At 42.9% G+C, this 19,107-nt stretch overlaps 1 long non-coding RNA gene across 1 annotated transcript; it reads left to right on the top strand.

Moving 5' to 3' along the window:
* The first annotated feature begins 17,271 nt into the window (after window positions 1-17,271).
* On the top strand, window positions 17,272-18,898 carry LOC134809216 (uncharacterized). The gene is made up of 2 exons (XR_010154379.1): window positions 17,272-18,237; window positions 18,606-18,898. It is a non-coding gene; the product is annotated as an uncharacterized LOC134809216 (long non-coding RNA).
* The last annotated feature ends 209 nt before the right edge of the window (window positions 18,899-19,107 follow it).

The raw sequence follows: 19,107 nt of genomic DNA, 5'->3' as shown, positions 1-19,107 counted from the left end.
GTCAGGAGCCATTGTGGATGGCCCCGGGACATCTCACCCACTTCTGTGCAGGTGACCCTGAGCAGGCTCAGCCCCCAGAATAGAGTCCATGCTGATCAGTCTGAATACGGCTTCTCAGGCAGACGAGGTCTTGCCAGTTCAAATGTGACTGCATGTTTTACATTGAAAGCACCCTGGGGTGCTTAGGAAGGGGCTACTGCTGGGTCAGCAGATAATTCACCACAGGAGCCCAGAGAACATCTGGAGATGCAGCAAAAACAGCCAGATGGGCACCTCTTGAGATCAGCAAGGATAGAGAGGAAGCAAGCATTACAAGCATCAACCAGCCCTGCCAAACAAAAGGGCATCATTGTTTGCATAAGCCCTGCCACTGTCTGGCTTCTGCTGATTTCTAGCAATGTTCTCTCATTCCCCACATCATGTGTCCTCAGCTCCGGCTGAATTGGGCTCCTCTGGCCCCACATGCTCCCACCTCTCTACCCAGTCCTTGCTGCCTGATTGTTCACTTGCCCTCAACATGGCATGTCCAAACATTATTTGGACCTCATTTCTGGGTCCAACCTCCAATGCCAGGGCTGCTACAAAGCCTTCCATGTTCACCCAAGTGAGATGTGGCCTCTCCCTTCACTTAAGTCCCCAGCAACATCTCTTCTGGTGCTTCTCAGTTTGGGCTGCAGTGGTTGTGTTCAGTGGACTGAGAACTCCTCAAGAGCAGGAGCTGCCTCCAGCTTCATGTTTCCTTTAAGAAATGTAAAAAATCACACAAAAGTTTGGTCAGATGTGGTGGCTCACGCCTGTCATCCCAGCTCTTTGGGAGGCTGAGCAAGAGGATCTCTTAGGGCCAGCAGTTGGAGGTCACAGTGATGTTTATGCCACTGCAATCCAGCCTGGGTAATGCAGCGAGACTCTGTCTCAAAAAAACAAACAAACAAACAACACACATACATGCACACACACAGAGAATGACAAAACCATCACATGTGTCCCTTCAACCAGAACAAATTATCATTAAATTTGTACCACACTTGCTTCTCTTAAAAAACAAAAACCAGAAAACATGACAGATAAAGTTAATGTCACCTTAGCATAGGTATTAAGAGAATATAAAGCTAATAAATGGCTCTGGAGCCAGATTGCCTGGGTTCAAATCCCCATTCTGCCACTCATTAGAAAGTTGACCATGGACAAATTACTCAACCTTTCTATGCCTCAGTTTCCACTTCTGTAAAAACTGTGGAATGTTGTCACGAAGATTCAACGAGTTAGTGTATGTAAAACTCATAGAACAGCACCTGCCTATAAGTATTCAATAAATGCGAGCTATTATTTAATCTTCCATCCCTAAACCTATTTCTCAATGCACCCCTCCCAACCCCCAACAGAGGCAACCATATCATGGGTTGATTATATATGTGCTTTCAGTTCAAGCTTTGCACTTTTACTTCCAAATGTATATAACCACAAAAAAAAACTATAGCATTTTTTGTATATGTTCCTTAATTTATCTAAATAATGTATTGGTTAGTATCCTTTGGTTGTAAATACTGAAAGCCCACCTCTACCTGGCTTAAACTTTGAGGAAGATTAACTAGCTTCCATACCTGAAAAGTTTAGTGGCAAGGAAGACTTCAGGGTTGACCTGATTTATCAGCTCAAAAATGTCATCAAGGACCCACTTTCTTTTGACACTTGGCTCATCTTTCCACGGTGTCAGCTTTATACTAGAGCTAGCTCCTCCTCATGATTATAAAAGGCTACCAATGACTCCTGGGACTGCAGGCCTTGCTGGGAGAGAGGGGGTCATTCAGGAAGTGCTCTGAGAAAAGTGAGGAAGCTGCTTCTCCAGAAGCGTCAAGAAACTTCTCACTTCTCATGGCCTAAAATGGTTTATGCACCTCTGAACCAGATATTATGACCATGGGTTGAGATTCTATTGATAAGCCTTGGACTCAGACATGTGCCCCCTGTAAGGGGAGGGTAGAGACAGCCTCTCTAAAGGCACACAGGCTGCACAGGTTGATGTGGACATCTGCACAAAATTATAGCAAGAGAATGGGGAATGGATGCTGAAGAGGCAACAAGATCCTCTACAAATGGTATCATAAAACTTACATTGTTCTTCCTCCTGCTTTTCTCATTTAATGTTTTGGCTTCCTTTTGAGATCTTTCTGTTTGGTATATAGACATCTAGTTTATTCCTCTTAAAAATGAATAATATTCTATCATATGAATAAAACCACATTTCTTTGTCCATTTCCCTACTGATAGATATTTTTATTGTTTCCGTGTTGACTTTTTTTTCGTATTGCAAACAGGGGTGCAATGAACAATGGTATTCGTGTCTTCTTAGAGACTGTCTCGGTCATCTTTGTGTTTGCCTCTAATTCCTGCAGTGGCCAAGCCCACGGGAGGGCTCAGCAGGTACCTGTTGCATGAATGAGTGAATGAGTCAATGAGTAAATGAACAAATTCTCTTTTTTCCCAGCTATGAGCTATTGAAATGATCATTGCATGATGCTGGTTATGGAACCTATAATGCTAGCATTCAAATGGTGCCTTTACTTTCCTAGAGGGGCAAATGAAGACTCAGAGAGGGAAAGTTGGAAGTCACGTCATGAGTCTGCAGCACAACCAGAATTTGAACCCAAGTTCACTGACTCCAGAAAGCTCTTCTTTCTACTCCATTGTATCCTTTACTGCTCTGGGCCACTCATGTCACTCATTTAACCAAATTCTTTTGCTCCTCTAATTTGTTCCACAAATTCACCTGTGAGTTATCTGCAGCCTTGCATGTGCTTCTCTCCCTGACCAGTGGATGGGCTCCCCATGGGCAGGGCTCAGGTCTGATGCTTCTCTGTTAGCCAAGACCAGGACAGACTCCAAATGCATCCCAGGCTCTCCTCATATAGGCCCCTCCTGAAGGACAATGGCCCAGGGTCCAAGAACCTCTGGCAGGAGGAGCCATCAGAGATTTTCTAACCCAATTTCCCAGCAAGAACCACTATCACACATCTTCTGGCTCCTTCTTGGATAAGTGGTAAGCCAGTCCCAACTTCCTTTGGTGGCCACTGTGTTTTGGACAGTTCTGCCTGAAAGCCTCACCCACCTCAAACACCTACCCAGTGCTATTCCCCTGCCTTCTGGAACCACTAAGAATAAAGCCACTCTTTCCAATACTGGAGGGAGCCCAAGAGTGCTTTCCCTCAGGGGAAAAAAAATTTCCAATTACCAAATCCAACCTGTGCAAAACTGTTTTATGTGTGTGTGCATGTGCACACACATACACACACACGCACACCCTCAGCTGTCCTCTCCTACCCACTTTGGTTTGACTGTGCTCCTAGGACCTCCTTCCCACTACCTGAGCAGCTGGCACTCTTTGGGTATCAGCCTAAGTATCACTTCCTTTGGGGAGTCTTTCTTGAACTCCAAAATCTGAGGTCTGGGTTAGGTGCTTTGCTTTTTTTTTTTTTTTTTTTTTAATGGAGTCTTGCTTTGTTGCCCAGGCTAGAGTACAGTGGTATGATCTCGGCTCACTGCAACCTCCATCTCTCAGGTTCAAGTGATTCTCATGCCTCAGCCTCTCAAGTAGCTGGAATTACAGGCATGTGCCACCACGCCCAGCTAATTTTTGTATTTTCAGTAGAGACGGGGTTTCACCATGCTGGCCAGGCTAGTCTGGAACTCCTGACCTCAAGTGATCCTCCTGCCTCAGCCTCCCAAAGTGCTGGGATTACAGGCATGAGCCACCGCACCCAGTCTGAGTTAGGTGTTCTTGTAGGTGCCCTTGTTCTACCCTGCAGTTCCCTAACCCAGCAGTCACCACCCCAGAGTGCATGGTCAGTATTGTCGTGTGTACCTAACAAGTCTGGGAGCTCCTTGAGGGGAAGGATAACGCCTGTTATGTCCACTGCTTTATTTCCGAAGCCCAGCATACTGTCTGGCCTCTTACAGGCACTGTATGCATAGTTATGAAACAAGGAGTAAAAGAATTTCACAATAGAAGAGAAAGTGAAAGAATGAAAAAAGAAAAAAAAGAAAAATGTTTAAGTGCAGGTAGAGAAAAAGAATAAAAAAGGAAAAGGAAAAAATATGGTTTGATTTGTGAAAGATCAAGAGGTTCATTCCTTCCCTTTCCCCAACCTCAGTATGTCTCTCCTCAGAGCCTGAAATGCCCATCGCTCCAGGCATTTCACAGTCTCTCATCCTGTCAGCTGCTTGTGAACTTGCAGGCAACTCACATCCTGAGACCCTCATTGAGCAGCTGGTCTCTTCACTTGCTGTTGGGAAAGCCAAGGCAAGAGCAAGACAAAGAGCTGGGGTGGGAGGGACGTGATGGTATACCAGATCCACAGGAGGCCACAAGATAAAATGGAATGTTGACCTGGAACACTGAGTTTACTTGAAGATGTATCCAGGAAGTATGGGGAACAATATAAGACCTCTTTTAATATTAAAATAAAGTTGGATACATTATAAAGTAGTTTGCAAAATCTGGGTTCCTTTTAAAGATAAAGCACAAGCCCTCAAGGAAATTTTATTGTTGTATAAGAAAGAAGCATCATTCATTCATTCATTCCCTCTTTCAATGGAATTCTTCTGTGCCAGGGACTGTTCCAGGCTCTAAAACTACAATAGTGAAAAAAAAATTTCCTTCATGGAGCTTACATTTTAGGATGGGAGATACACAACAAATAAAATAAATAAGTAAGATGTATGATAAATTAGGTGGTGATAAGTGACGTGGAGAAAAATAAACCAGAGAAGCAAGGGGAATAGGAATTTTGGCAGAAATGTGTGAATGAGTGTGCATGGAGAGAGGGCTGTGATTTTAAATACAGTGGTCAGCGTGGGCCTCCTGAGAAGGTGACACATGGAAAAGACCCAATGGAGATGTGAAGAAAACATAGAAGTCATAGGAGTAAGCTACAAGGGAAGGGGAAGTTTGGGATAAGAGTGGAGATAGAGAAGAGGTCAGCTTAAATCTGCTCAGTGTAAGAGGCCTAGGGGAAATCCAGGTGAGATCCAGAGAAAGTTTTTTAAAAAATGGAGCTCAGGAAACAACTCTAGATTGAGTTTGAGATGGAACTGTATAGTTGTCAACAGAGAGAAGATAAATCACAAAGACAAGAGTGGGAGAGCCCTCTAAAAGAATCGGGGGCATGGGTTGAAAAGCGGCACCCCATGGACCAGGTTTGGCCCATGCGTATGTTTTGTTTGGTCTAAGAACTGGCTGGAATATGGAGGTTAAGAGCTTAGGTTCTGAAGTCAGACTACCTGGATTCCAGATCCTGCTCAATATTTACTAAATATGTGAATTAAGCAGGTTACTTACTTAATTCCTCAGTGCCTCAGTTTCTTTGTCTATAAAAATAGTGCATATCACATAGAGTAATTGTAAAGAATAAGTTGGTAAATTACATAAAGTAGTTAGAAAAGTCTCTAGCTGCTATGGTTTTAATGACTTTATTCCCTCCAAAAATTCATGCTGAATCTTAATCCCCAGTGCAACAGCATTGACAGGTAGGGACTTTTTGGCTTTATAAAAGGGCTTAACAAAGGGAGTTTCTCCCTCTTCCCTTCCATCTTCTGCCTAGTAAGGATACAACATTACATTCCTCCTCTATGGAGAATGTAACACCAAGGTGCCATCTTGGAAGCAGCCCTCACTAGCACCTTGATCTTGGACTTCTCAGTCTCCAGAACTATGAGAAATAAATTTCTGTTTTTGTAAACTACCCACTATCAGGTACTCTGTTATAGCAGCACAAAACAGTAACTCTATAAATGTTAGTTGCTGCTATTATGGTTAGGATTTTGATTGTGATTATTAGATGTTTACCTTGGAACAAATGCTTTCCAGGTTACCCAGTCCCTGTGGGACAATTTTGTTTATTTAAATGACTTGCCTGATCCTGATCAGCATCTGAGCTTGTGACCACTGGTGAGAAAAGAGAACAAGGACAGAAATTGGGAGCTGACTATAATTTAGGAGACCAAAGACATAAGCCTAATTTTGACATTTGGACCTTTAATCCATTTAGAAATGTATTGATATATGGTGTGAGTCTGGGATTCAACTTTTTTTTTTTTTTCAAATATCAAGCCAGTGACATTAATAGCACATACTGAATCACCCATGTCTCCTCACTGCTTTTAAAGATCACTTTTATAATATCCTCATTTTTATATAGTTGAGTCCATAGCTAGATTTTCTATTCAGTTTCATTGATCTGTTTATGGGCTCCTGCAACAGTAGTACAACTCCATGAGATTGTTATTTTATAACTGTCATTGTATTTATGGTGTTAGAATAGTGCCTGGCACATAGTAGGCACTCAGATATTCATTGAAATGGTGAATAAATAAATGAATATATTATTGCACTTTTGAAATTTAAAAAAATATTTGGCCAGGAAAATCTCCCTTTTCTTATTCAACTTTTATAAAACACTCAGGGCTAGACTCATGACTTTATTCCTCCAAGGGAACCAAGTGTTATAAGGCTGGCAGATGACGGGAGAATCAATCAGCAGAAGGTGAGGCTGGAGAGACAGCAGGAGGCATGCCATAAAGGGGCTTGTGCCCAAGCCAATGAGATCAGAATTCACTCTGTAAGCCATAGGCAATGTTGAAGGGTTGTAGGTGGGAGAGAAATTGTCAGATAGATGATTTCAGGAGATCCCTCTGTGGGCCCTAGGGTGGGTGATTGTAGGGGGACAAGACTAGGGATGCTGCAGCTCTAGGCTAGGAGGAAAAAATGAACTTGAGAGCTACCTAGCAGGTGGAATCAACAGGTTATGGAACCTAATCTCATTTGGGTGCTGGATGTAAGATAAAAGGAGATGAGATTGACCTCCAGTTACCTGGCTTGAGTAGCTGAAGGAAGAATGGTGCTCCATACTTGATAGGGTCTAGAGAAGGAGATCTGGGTTTGTGGGGGAAATGCAGTTTGTTGCGGACTTGGTAAGTCTGAGGCACCCATGGGTCTTGTTTAGAATGCAGTTAGTTCTGGAGTAAGATGAGAGATACAGAGAAAAAGGCTTTCAGGCCAATAGAGGTTAAAATCACAGGTATGGATGAGGTGGCCAGGACAACGTGTTGTTCAAAGATAAACTGTATAGAGTCTATTTTCAAAAAATGTTTATTAAATGTTCACTATGAACAGGACATTGAGCTAAGTGCTTTATATTCATCGTGCCATTTAATTCTCATAGCAATTATTGTTACCCTTATTTTTGTGATCAAGAAACCGAACCTTTAAAAGTTTAAATAATTTTTCCAAAGTCTCGCCATTGATAAGAAGTGGGTCTGGGCTGGGCACGGTGGCTCACACCTGTAATCCCAGCACTTTGGGAGGCTGAGGTGAGTGCATCACTTGAGTCCAGGAGTTTGAGATCAGCCTGGGTAACATGGAAAACATGGTCTCTACAAAAAATACAAAAATTAGCCATGTGTGGTGGCACATGCCTGTAGTCCCAGCTACTTGGGAGGCTGAGGCAGGAGAATCTTTTGAGCTCAGGATGCAGAGGTTGCAGTGAGCCAAGACCACACCATTGCACTCCAGCCTGGGTGAAAGAACAAGACCCTGTCTCAAAAAAAAAAAAAAAAAAAAAAGCAAACAAACAAACAAACAAAAAACAAAAAGCAAAAAAGAAAAGTGGGTCTGTTTCAACACAATGTTCACACTCTTAACCCCTGGAGTCCATTCTTCCAAAGATCGTATCCCCACAGACCTACTCGGAACCCTGTTCCTGGCCTCCAGCTGCTATTTGTCTTGGCCCGCAGCAATGGATTAATTTCATACGTTCAGAGGTGAACTCCCAGCCCAGGGGAAGCTACTGTGCACACACACATACTTTTTTAAAACAATTAGAGACTCACAGTCTCAAAATGCCCCAAAAGTTCCTGTATCATCCAAATTAACTCGCAGGGCTCTGTTCAGGAAGTTCTTATTAGCTCTCTGCCTCCTCAGCCTGAAGCAAGTAGAGCCTCTGAGGGCATGCAGGCCACAACAGCTGGACGCTGGTGGGAAGGGAACAGATACTCCAGTGCGTAACCCTTCTCTCCCAGTGACTCGCAGCTGCCTGCCTCAGAAATTTTACAAAATCACCCAGGAGCATGCAACCTGCTCTCTTCTGCATGATAGTTAATAGATGCAAATCCATGATTAATATTTTCCTCCACTGATTCTGATTTCATTCTGTTGGTGATTATACTGATGGCAACAGTTGAGGGGATTAAAAATCCTGTTTAATTCGCGTTAGTTTTTTTTTTTAACTTTGCTGATAAATGTTAAATGTCAAGTGCTTTGCTGTCTTCCACAAGATGCAGAGGCCAAATGAGGAGGCCAACAGAAGTAGCAGGAGCTCAGAAACAGCTCAGAGAAAGTCGTAACTTAACCAGATGACCCATATTCCACATAGCTAATGAAAACAGAGCACATAGCTTGCCCAGTGGCTCCCGAGGTCCTAATATCAACTGCATCTTTTCCACTTAATGATCCTCAATAATGAAGGCACTGGGGAAACCTTGCAATTTAAAGAAATGCCTTAGGGAGCCCTGTTGTAAGGCAAATACTTGGCCCTTGGTTGATCTCTTTGTAAGTCTAGTGTGCATTTTTAAGCCTGAAAAAAGCAATGCAGATATATAGCATCCACAGTTTTCTCACTTCTATACCCCTTCCTTCCCACCCCAAATCCTATTTTCTGTCCCTCAATACACAGGGAAAGCTCCTTGAGAAGCCAGGTCAGCCGAATCCCTTATACACTTCCAAATTCCCCACTCTGTAGGTGGTGGTATTGAGGGTGGAAATGGCAAATGGGAACCTGAGAAATTAGGACTTTTGTTTGTGTTTTTTAGTTTGCCCACGAATCCAGGGTACTGCTCCTATCAATCTCCTAGAGAAAAGATGAGTTAGCAGGAACACATGCTCAGAAATTCAGCCTTGGTGGGAGTGGGAGTGGGGAGAGTGGATCTGAATGAGTGAAATGCCAATTCACTTTCCCTGCCTCCTGCGTGGCCCCCTCCTCCTGCCTCTGGCCCAGCCCTGCTAGTTTGCCAACTCATTCTCTGTATCCATGGCTTGGGGGGACACAGGCAGCCAGTCACTAACGACACAGCCAGTTGAAGGGTGAAGTGATTCCACCAGTTGTCATTAACAAAGCTCTGAGGCTAAAATCCAGGTCATCAGGTCTTTACCCCTCCCCAGGGTTGAGGATCTCCCCCTTCCCCGCACACCAGGAGCGCTTTGTCTGTAGCTCTCCCTCCCCGACCCCAGTATTAGCATGGATTTCTTTTCTTCGTATTTAGTATCACAATTAATTGTATACAGCATCTGGCCTGTATGGAGAGTCCCTAGAGCAAAAAAGTGTGCTTGTTCCTCTTGTCCCTAATTTCTTTTTTTTTTCTTTTTTTTTTTTTTTGAGACAAAGTCTTGCTCTGTCACCAGGCTGGAGTGCAGTGTCGCGATCTCTGTTCACTGAAACCTCCGCCTCCCGAGTTCAGGCAATTCTCCTGCCTCAGCCTCCTGAGTAGCTGGGACTACAGGCACCCACCACCACGCCCGGCTAATTTTTGTATTTTTAGTAGAGACGGGGCTTCACTATGTTGGACGGGGTGGTCTCGATCTACTGACCTTGTGAACCGCCCACCTCAGCCTCCCAAAGTGCTGAGGTTACAGGCATGAGCCACCATGCCCGGCCTCTTGTCCCTAATTTCTGTGCAACCCCATCATCGTCTTTTGTCATTTGGACTTTTTGCAGTGCACAACACAATCACCTGAATAGATTAAACAAACAAATATGATCAGACTTCATCCCAAGCAAGAATCTCCCCTGGTCAGACTAGGCACCATTCTTGCCGACACCTCCCAAGGTGATTCTGATGTAACCTCTAGATTAAGAACTTCTGCCATAGGAGTTTGTTGTGCTCAGAAAAGGGGAGAGAAGAGGGAGACACAGAGGTAAAAAAGAAGATGCATAAAATAACTAGATTGGAGTTACTCCATCTCTGCTTGGTCCTGACTTTAACTCATGTAGCTGTCCTTGATCAGGTACAAGATTTGCTTCCTCTTTTGCCCCTTGATCACCTGTTCTCTACAAAGCTCAGAGAATGCCTTTTAAGACACAAATTGGGAGTATGTCATTGCCCTGCTTAAACCCACGCAGTGGTTTCCATTCTACTTAGAATAAAATATTCCTGACCACAGCATGCAGAGCTCCTCTTAGCTCATGCCTGCCTGTGTCTTCAACTTCTTTGCATGTCTCTGTCTCCCTTTTCCTACTATGCTCCAACCACACCAGCCTTGTCATTGTGGAATCTGCTGTTCCTTATGATCCTAGAGAATTTGTCTTAGAAGATTCTGCCCCGGTTATTCCCAAACATTGGTTCCTTCTTTTTATTTATTTATTTTTTATTTGAGACAGGGTCTATTTCTGTCTCCCAGGCTGGAGTGCAGTGGTGCAATCTCGGCTCACTGCAACCTCCACTTCCTGGGTTCAGGCAATTCTCATGCCTCAGCCTCCCAAGTAACTGGGATTACAGGTGCGTGACACCACACCTGGCTAATTTTTGTATTTTCAGTAGAGACGGGGTTTCACCATGTTGGCGAGGCTGCTCTCCAACTCCCGACCTCAGGTGATCCACCCGCCTCAGCCTCCCAAAGTGCTGGGATTACAGACATGAGCCACCGCACCCAGCCGGTTCCTTCTTGTATTTCTCATATCGGGCCAAGTGTCGCCTTCTCAAATAGACCCTCCTTGACCTACTAAGCTAAAGTAGCAAGCTCCTCACTCACACTGTCACATGACCCTGCTTTACTGCCTCCACAGTACTTCTCACTATGAAATTATCTTATTCACTTACCTGTTACTTGTCTATTACTACCTGCCTCCCACCTGCTAAAAGGCAAGCTCTGGAGATCAGAGATCTTATTTGTCATGTCCATTGTTCTATTCTATTTGGTGCTTTGCAATGCCTGGCACATGGTAAGGGCTCAATAAAATGTTTGTTAAATGAATGATTTATGTCATTCTAATTGGTGAATGTGCTCTACTTTCTAATAATTCATTCAATAATAGTTCTAGGAACTTGTAGCAAAGAGTAGAAATTTTTCATATTTAAATTGCCAAAGCGAAGAAATGTAATTTTACTAATTTCAAGGATATGCTTTGTTAACCAAAATTTCTAAGTAGAAGTTCTAACTGTGTTACTTTAATTAGTAGACAAACCTATGTATAATTAGTACATCAATTATATGCAAATGAAACTGCCAATATCCTTGAATATGTTTTGTCCCCCTAAGCAGTTGCAACATTCTCCACCTTCACCATGTAATTTTGTTTACAAGACTATTTTGTTTACTAGTCTCTTAATTCATAAATAGTGTAAAAAATAAACATCAGTCTTGTACCAGCTGAATTATCACACATCCCAAATCACTGGAAACCCAGTTATTAAGTGGTGGAATCATCTCTGAATATATGACAAGTGTAGATAGATTATAGCAGTCACAAGCCTGAACTAGACTTGGGAAACATAAAGCTGTTTGGGGGCCATTATTTTATTCTTCCAATACCTTCTTTATTTATTTTTATTCACTTATTTATTTATTTATTTATTTTTGAGACGGAGTCTCACTCTGTCACCCAGGCTGGAGTGCAATGGCACAATCTTGGCTCACTGCAACCTCTGCCTCCCAGATTCAAGCAATTCTCCTGTCTCAGCCTCCCAAGTAGCTGGATTATAGGCGCACACCACCATGCCCAACTAATTTTTGTATTTTTAGTAGAGATGGGTTAGCCAGGCTGGTCTTGAACTCCTGACCTCAGGTGATCCACCAGTCTCGGCCTCCCAAAATGCTGGGATTACAGGCGTGAGCCACCATGCCCGGCCCTAATTTTTGTATTTTTATTAGAGACAGGATTTCACCATGTTGGCCAGGCTGGTCTCGATCTCCTGACCTCAAGTAATCCACCTGCCCGGCCTCCCAAAATGCTGGGATTACAGTTGTGAGCCACCGTGCCTGGCCCCAGCACCTTCTTTAGACATTGATGATATCACTGAGAATGACTTCTTAAGCCACAGTCACTATAAAGAGTCAATCACCAAAGACGAGATAACCTTGTGTCACTGCAGTTGAAGATCAGCTCTCAACAACTGGTGCAACCCTCCCAGCCCTTGAGAGCCAGGGATTAACTAAAGATAATCCTCAGAGCTTGCAGACTTTCAGACATAGTGGAGTGAGCAGTGGACAATAGAGGAATGTGATTTCCCAAAGAGGATCCAAATCAAGGGGGTCAGCAAAACATAAATATATCAAAGAGATGTTTGTACACCCACAGCAGCATTATTCACAATAGTCAAGAGGTGGAAGCAACCCAGGTGTCCATCCATGGATGAATGGATAAAAAAAAGTGTGGTCTATACATACAACGGAACATTATGCAGCCTTAAAAAGGAAAGAAATTCTGACACATGCTACATCATGGATGAACTCTGATGACATTATGTGAAGTGAAATAAGGCAGTCACAAAAAGGCAAATGCTGTATAATTCCATTTATATGAGGTAGCTAAAGTAGTCAAATTCATGGCAACAGAAGGTAAAATGGTGGTTGCCAAGAGCTGGGGAAAAAGGGAAATAAGGAGTTGTTTAAGAGTTTTAGTCTTACAAGATGAAAAATTTCTGGAGTTCCACTGCCCAACAATGTGAATATACTGAACACTACTAAACTTTGCACTTAGAAATGCACTTATATATACATACATAAAATTTATGTTATGTATATTTTACAGTTAGAAATTTAAAATATTGAAAACAACTACATATGTGTCTGTTCATATCCTTTGCCCACTTGTTCATGGGGTTGTTTGTTTTTTCCTTGTAAATTTGTTTAAGTTCTTTGTAGATTCTGGATATTAGCCCTTTGTCATATGAGTAGATTGCAAAAATTTTCTCCCATCATTTTTAAATATAAAGATAAAATGGAATAACATTAAAACTTATGAAAAGAAAAGCTTACATGTCCATCATCTCTCTTCCTAACAATGATTTCCCATTTATAAATTTACCCTTCCAGTTCATTATTGTAGTCATTATATACATGCCATTTCACCTGTGTTTCTTTTGCTATTATACTATAGGTATTTTTCCACATATTATGTTTTTGTCAAAATTATTATTTTTAACGGCCATATAATATTCCATTGAGTTGATGACCATGATGAGCCTAGTCATTGGCTTATTTTTGAAGAGTCATTTCTGTTCTTCTAATACAGATAAAATAGTTTTGGATATTTAACCCACTCCTGATATACTTACTGTTTTTCGTGATTACTATTAGAGACACAAACTATGAGAAACTCATAGAGCTGAAAGGGCTATGGGATCAATTATCCCTGTTCCTTAGTTGAGGAAGACTCTGAACCTGTACACCAAACAGCACTCATCAGCCTAGTCAGATTTTCTTTGTGGCAAGTTTATGACCCCATGCGATGCTAAGTAGGCTATCAAAATGTGGATAGTTTTGCCTAAACCTTTTTGTGACATTCATTCAAATGGCAGCAATGACATATTTCTGTTTAAATCCCACATATAACAAATCCCACATATAACATTTGAATACTTCAATGAATAAATTCCTCAACTTTCCTGAGTCCTAGGTAATTTTTGGAACCAGAGGATGGATTTGAAGACCAATGTTTACTTAGCTATTTATTTGTTTTAACATTAAAATCAGATTTCATTCATCTGTTATGAGGTTTTAGCTGATGCTCTTCCCCTCTGCCTGGTACACTTCCCTGCAGCCTCCTTCACCAAGACTGCTCCTACTCATCTTTTCCATCTCACCTCAAATGTCACTCCCTTAGGAAAGCTTTCCCTGACACTTCCTCTCCAACTAGGTCAGTTCCCTCATGATATGTTCTGATAGTTTCCTGAACTTTCCCTTCATTGCATTTATCAGTCCCTAATTATATATACTCATGCAAGTATCTGACATTTGTCTCTCCCTCTAGGTGTAACCTCTATGAGCCAGAGGCTGGGTCTGTTTTGCTCACTGTATCCCAGTCAGTATCTAGCAGATAGTACATAATAATATTTGTTGACTGAATTAAATGTCATCAGGGACAGTCAGGAACCAATAGGTTAAGAAAGGGGGAGAGGCTGAGCGCAGTGGCTCACGCCTGTAATCACAGCACTTTGGGAGGCTGAGGCAGGTGGATCACCTGAGGTCAGGAATTGGAGACCAGCTTAGCCAACATGGCACACACACACACACACACACACACACACACACAAAACTAGGCATGGTGGTGCGTGCCTGTAATCCCACCTACTCGGGAGTCTGAGGCAGGAGAATTGCTTGAACCTGGGAGGTGGAGGTTGCAGTGAGCCAAGATCATCCCACTGCACTCCAGCCTGGGTGACAGAGAGAGACTGTGTCTCAAAAAAAAAAAAAAAAAAAAAAAAAAAAGGAAAAATGATAGAAAAAGGAAAGGATGAGAGAAGAGCAACCAAAAGACAGGGGTTGGCTATCTTAGCATAGTCAACTACTCCACATTCAGGAAAAACATTGTGACAATTTTAACAATCCATAAATCAAAGATTCCACCATAACTTTTCTTTCTGAAAGTAGTCTGGAACTGTCTCCAGTTACTCCTCCCTTCCCTTCTTTCATAATATGTAGGTGCATAAAGCACCTGTCCACTTCTGCTTCACATTTATTTGTTATGTCTTATCTTTTCTTATAAGATTGTACTTTTAGAAAACAAGGCTTACTTCTTCCTTACATCCTATTTGCACGGCCAGCACTTAGGAGATCGTATATAGTCAATAAATGTTAGCTCTTCTTTCCTAAAATTCATATGGAATGTCAAGAGACCCCAAATAACCAAAACAATCTTGGAAAAGGACAAACTTGGAGATCTCACACTTCCTGATTTCAAAACTTACTGCAAAGCTACAGTAATCAAAATAATGTGGTACTGGCATAAAGATAGACATATTAGCCAAGGGAATAGACAGCCCAGAAATAAACCCTCACATATATTGTCAAATGATTTTCAGCAAGGGCCTCAAGACCATTCAATGGGAAAAGAACAGTTTTTTCAACAAATGATTGTGAGTATCTTGCATTGGATATCTGCATACAAGAAAATGAAGTTGGACTCTTACTTTACATCACATACAAAAATTAACTCAAAATGGACCCAAAACCTAAATGTAAGGGCTAAAACTATGAAACTCTTAGAAAAAAAAAAAACACAGGGGAAAAGCTTTATGACATAAGCTATGGCAATTATTTCTTCACTATGATGCTGAAGCACAGGCAACAAAAGAAAACATAAATAAATTGACCTTCATCAAAATGTAAAACTTCTGTGCATCAAAGGACACAACCAATAGAGTAAAACGATAACACACAGAATGGGAAAAAATATTTGCAAATTATATTTCTGATAAGGAGTTACTATCCAGAATATATAACTAAACCACAACCAAAAACCCAACCTGATTAAAAAATGGGCAAAGGATTTGACTAAACATTTCTCTGAAGAAGATACACAAATGGTCAATAAGCACATGAAAGGATGCTCAACATCACTAATCATTAGAGAGATGCAAATCAAAACCACACTAAGATACCACCTCACACACATTAGAATAGTGACTGTCAAAAAATTCCAGAAAATAACAAGTGCTGGTGAGGATGTGGAGAGAATTTGCCCTGTTGTTGGAAATGTAAAATGATGAAGCTGCTATAGAAAACAATATACTGGTTCCTCAGAAAATTTAACAGGAATTATCATGTGATCAGTAATTCTACTTCTGGGTATATACACAAAAGAATTGAAAGCAGGGTCTTGCACATATATCTGTACATCCATATTCACAGCAGCATGATTCTCGGTAGCCAAAAAGTGGAAGCAACTCAAGTGTCCATTGACAGATGAATGCATAAGCAACATGTGGTATATATACATACAATGGAACATGAGTTAGTCTTAAAAAGGAAGGCGATTCTGATGCATGCTACAACATGGATGAACCTTGAGGGCATTCGCCAAGTGAAATAAGGCAGTCACAAAAGGACAAATACTGTATAATTCCTCATATTCCACTTATATGAGGCATCTCGAGTCGTCAAATTTATAGACAGAAAATGAATGGTAGTTGCCAGGAGCTGAGGATAGGGAGAAATGGGAAGGTGTTTAACGGATACAGTTTCAGTTTTGCAAGATGAAAGGAGTTCTATGGGTAGTGGTGACATTTGCACGACATTGTGAACATAATACCACTGAACTGTATATTTAAAATGGTTAAGATGATAAATTTTGTCGTGTGTATTTTATCCCAATCTAAAAAACTATCAGTTCCTTCTCTATTAATTTCTATGATGAAACCTCTCAGAGCCCGGAATGGCCCCTTGCATCTAGCATGCATCAATAAATGCGTAAGCGAACGGATGACCAGATCCAGAGTTGGAAGTTACCTTTGGTGAAACCCTCTACCCAGCCTGAATCCTTCCAGGTTGTAGGACACTCACTACCTCTCAAAGCATGTCATTTCTTCTTCATTAGAAAATTCTTCTTCATGCCACCTTTAAGCTGAAATATGACTTCCCTGTAATATTTCCCCTTCCTCAGTGATCATAGCTCTGCCTTCCGGGCCCAGAAAGAACAGGTCAAATTTCTACCTCATCTGACCACCTTCATGCAATAAAAGACAGAGCTCTGTGCGCTTGGAGAGTTAAAGCCTCACCCCAAATGCATCTTCCCGGCAGAGAGACAGTCCTTTTGCACACTGAAAATCCTCAAGAGGAATATCTGTTTCTGGTTCATTCCAGAGATGCACTAAATGGCAAGAACATGGAGGCAACACATGGACCCGATGGAGTCTCCTTGTGGGAGGGGACTCCCATCTTTGAAGAACAAGAACTATTTATCTAGGAACAGAGAAATCTCTGAGTGAGACACCACCTGTCTTGAAGATGATTCTATGGCAGAGGAAGCCTTGTTTTGGGTCTAAGTCCATAGTATATACGTTACAGCAAAGCAGATTTCAACTCAATTATTTAAAAAAGACTCTAGAACTGCAAGTGCATAAAAACTCATAGAATAGTAGTAACTGTAGGAATCATTACTATTAGGCCCCAGCTTGAATTTCATTGTCCCTTTGAATTCAGAAAATAAATACGCACACGTACACATACGCACACCCCATATGTCACACCAGGCATTGTGGCGCCGTCCATGACTGACACTAAACATTCTAGAAGTATTTCTGTTTTAATGCAGATACACACAGCACAGCTAGTTTCAAAATTAAACCACAATGAAAACTGTCACTACTGACAAGGAACTACGCAAAGACCTTCGGTCTCAGGCCCTTGCTCACTCAGGAGTACCTTGAGACCTGTTTCTTCCTGTTCAGCTGCAGTCACGGTTCTAACCTGGTTCTTCTCACGGCTGGTATCCTCTGACCTTTTATGTCCTGGCAATGACTTCCATGCATTTTGGCAGTGACTGCCTGAATCTCTGATTCAACCCTGATCGCAGCCTCTCGGGCTTTCTCGCTCCTTTCATTCTTTCCGCGGATGGCCACGGCTTTTGCCGCCTTTACCCTTCCTGGAGCAACCCGTGCTTTTGAAAAATGACCATGCCGAAGGGGAACTAACACTCCCAGTCTGGAGCGGGTCTTGTCAATCTGATTTTTAAATGATGGAGGAGGAGGTTTGAGGACAAAGCTCATGGTGGCATTACCACTATCAGGGACGCTGCAAAGATGAAGTGAAAAGGGGAAAAGGCTCTTCTCAATGTGAGCACATTCACAGGCTCTGAGGACAGAGAGGTATTTAAAGTGAACTGGAACAAACCTGCAACATCCGGTGCGTTCTGCCTTCAAAAATAGCTGCCAGTTAGAAAGGGTTATTTACATATTGATTTCATGCTAACTTTGTAATGGAATGTGCTGCCTGCCTGCCTGCCTGAGACCTAACAACTGTCATCATAATTTTTTCTAAAAATACAGTCAGAGAAAAACACTCATTGAACCCTCCACTGGAAAGTAGCTGCAAAAGACCCCCTGATCCCAAACCTGCTTGACAGACCACAGCCAAGGGCAGGGACACTCAACAACTGTAAACGAGGAACATTTCACAGCAGCAGCTGGCCCCTCCCTTCTTCCAACCAGCCAATATTTTTTGTCTTTCTAGAAAACCTGTCTTGTTCAAAGGTAAGAGTGCTGGGGAGTGGGGGGATGCCTCCCTGGAGCAGAGCAGCCTTTGTAGAAACTCCAGCTGGCCTCTCTTCAGAAATAATGGATGGAAAAGGGGCCCGAGTGGCCCACCAGCCCCAGCGCTCCACCCTGGGAGCATTTCTGCCACGGTTTCTCCTGGCATCTCTCTACCAAGGATCCCCACTTCTCGCCCCTCCTAATAGCCAGCTTCTAGTGATTCTCACTTGGACTTTTTCCGAACCCATCCCCAACTCACCCCACCCCCACCCCCAGGTTTGTCTCTGTGGATCCTACAGAGCTGAGCCCAGGCAGTTCTGTCGTCGTTCCCCAGTGCAATATTAGCAATTTAAATGCCTCTTTGCCAGGCCTGATGGAGCTGATTCGGTTGTGATCCTGGGCATATGGATGGCATATTTGCTGCGAGCTAGGTGAGACGCGTCCCAGAAGGACCGCTGCCAGCCCCCGCAGCCGCCTTCTCCTGCTCCCGGGCGGCTGGGGCTGGCCGCGGAGCAGCGAAACCGGCCGGATCCCAGGGTAACTGCGGCCCACTTTGTTTTCAGCCGGCCCCCGCTGCTGCGGACAAATCTTTCATTCATGAACAGGAGCTTGTTAGGCCAACTCCGGACTCTAAAGCCACTTAATTAAATTGTGGAAAGTTGCTTGGTCCCGGTGGGAAATTTGCACACAAAGACCCGGGGTCCGCGCCCCCCCCACCCAGGAGCGCCGCCACAAAACCGGGCCTGGCCTCCCCCCGGCCCGCGCCCCTGCCCCTCCGCTCCCCGCGCCCTCTCCACCGCCGCTGCCGCAGCGAAAGCGGCGCCCCCTCATTAGAGGGCGTTTGTTAGGGAATGTTTTCCCAGCGATTCA

The sequence above is a fragment of the Pan troglodytes genome, chromosome 1, assembly GCF_028858775.2.
Source record: "Pan troglodytes isolate AG18354 chromosome 1, NHGRI_mPanTro3-v2.0_pri, whole genome shotgun sequence".
Lineage (NCBI taxonomy): Eukaryota > Metazoa > Chordata > Mammalia > Primates > Hominidae > Pan > Pan troglodytes.
Note: the sequence above shows the minus strand (reverse complement) of the source record. Positions and strands in the feature narration are given on the sequence as shown.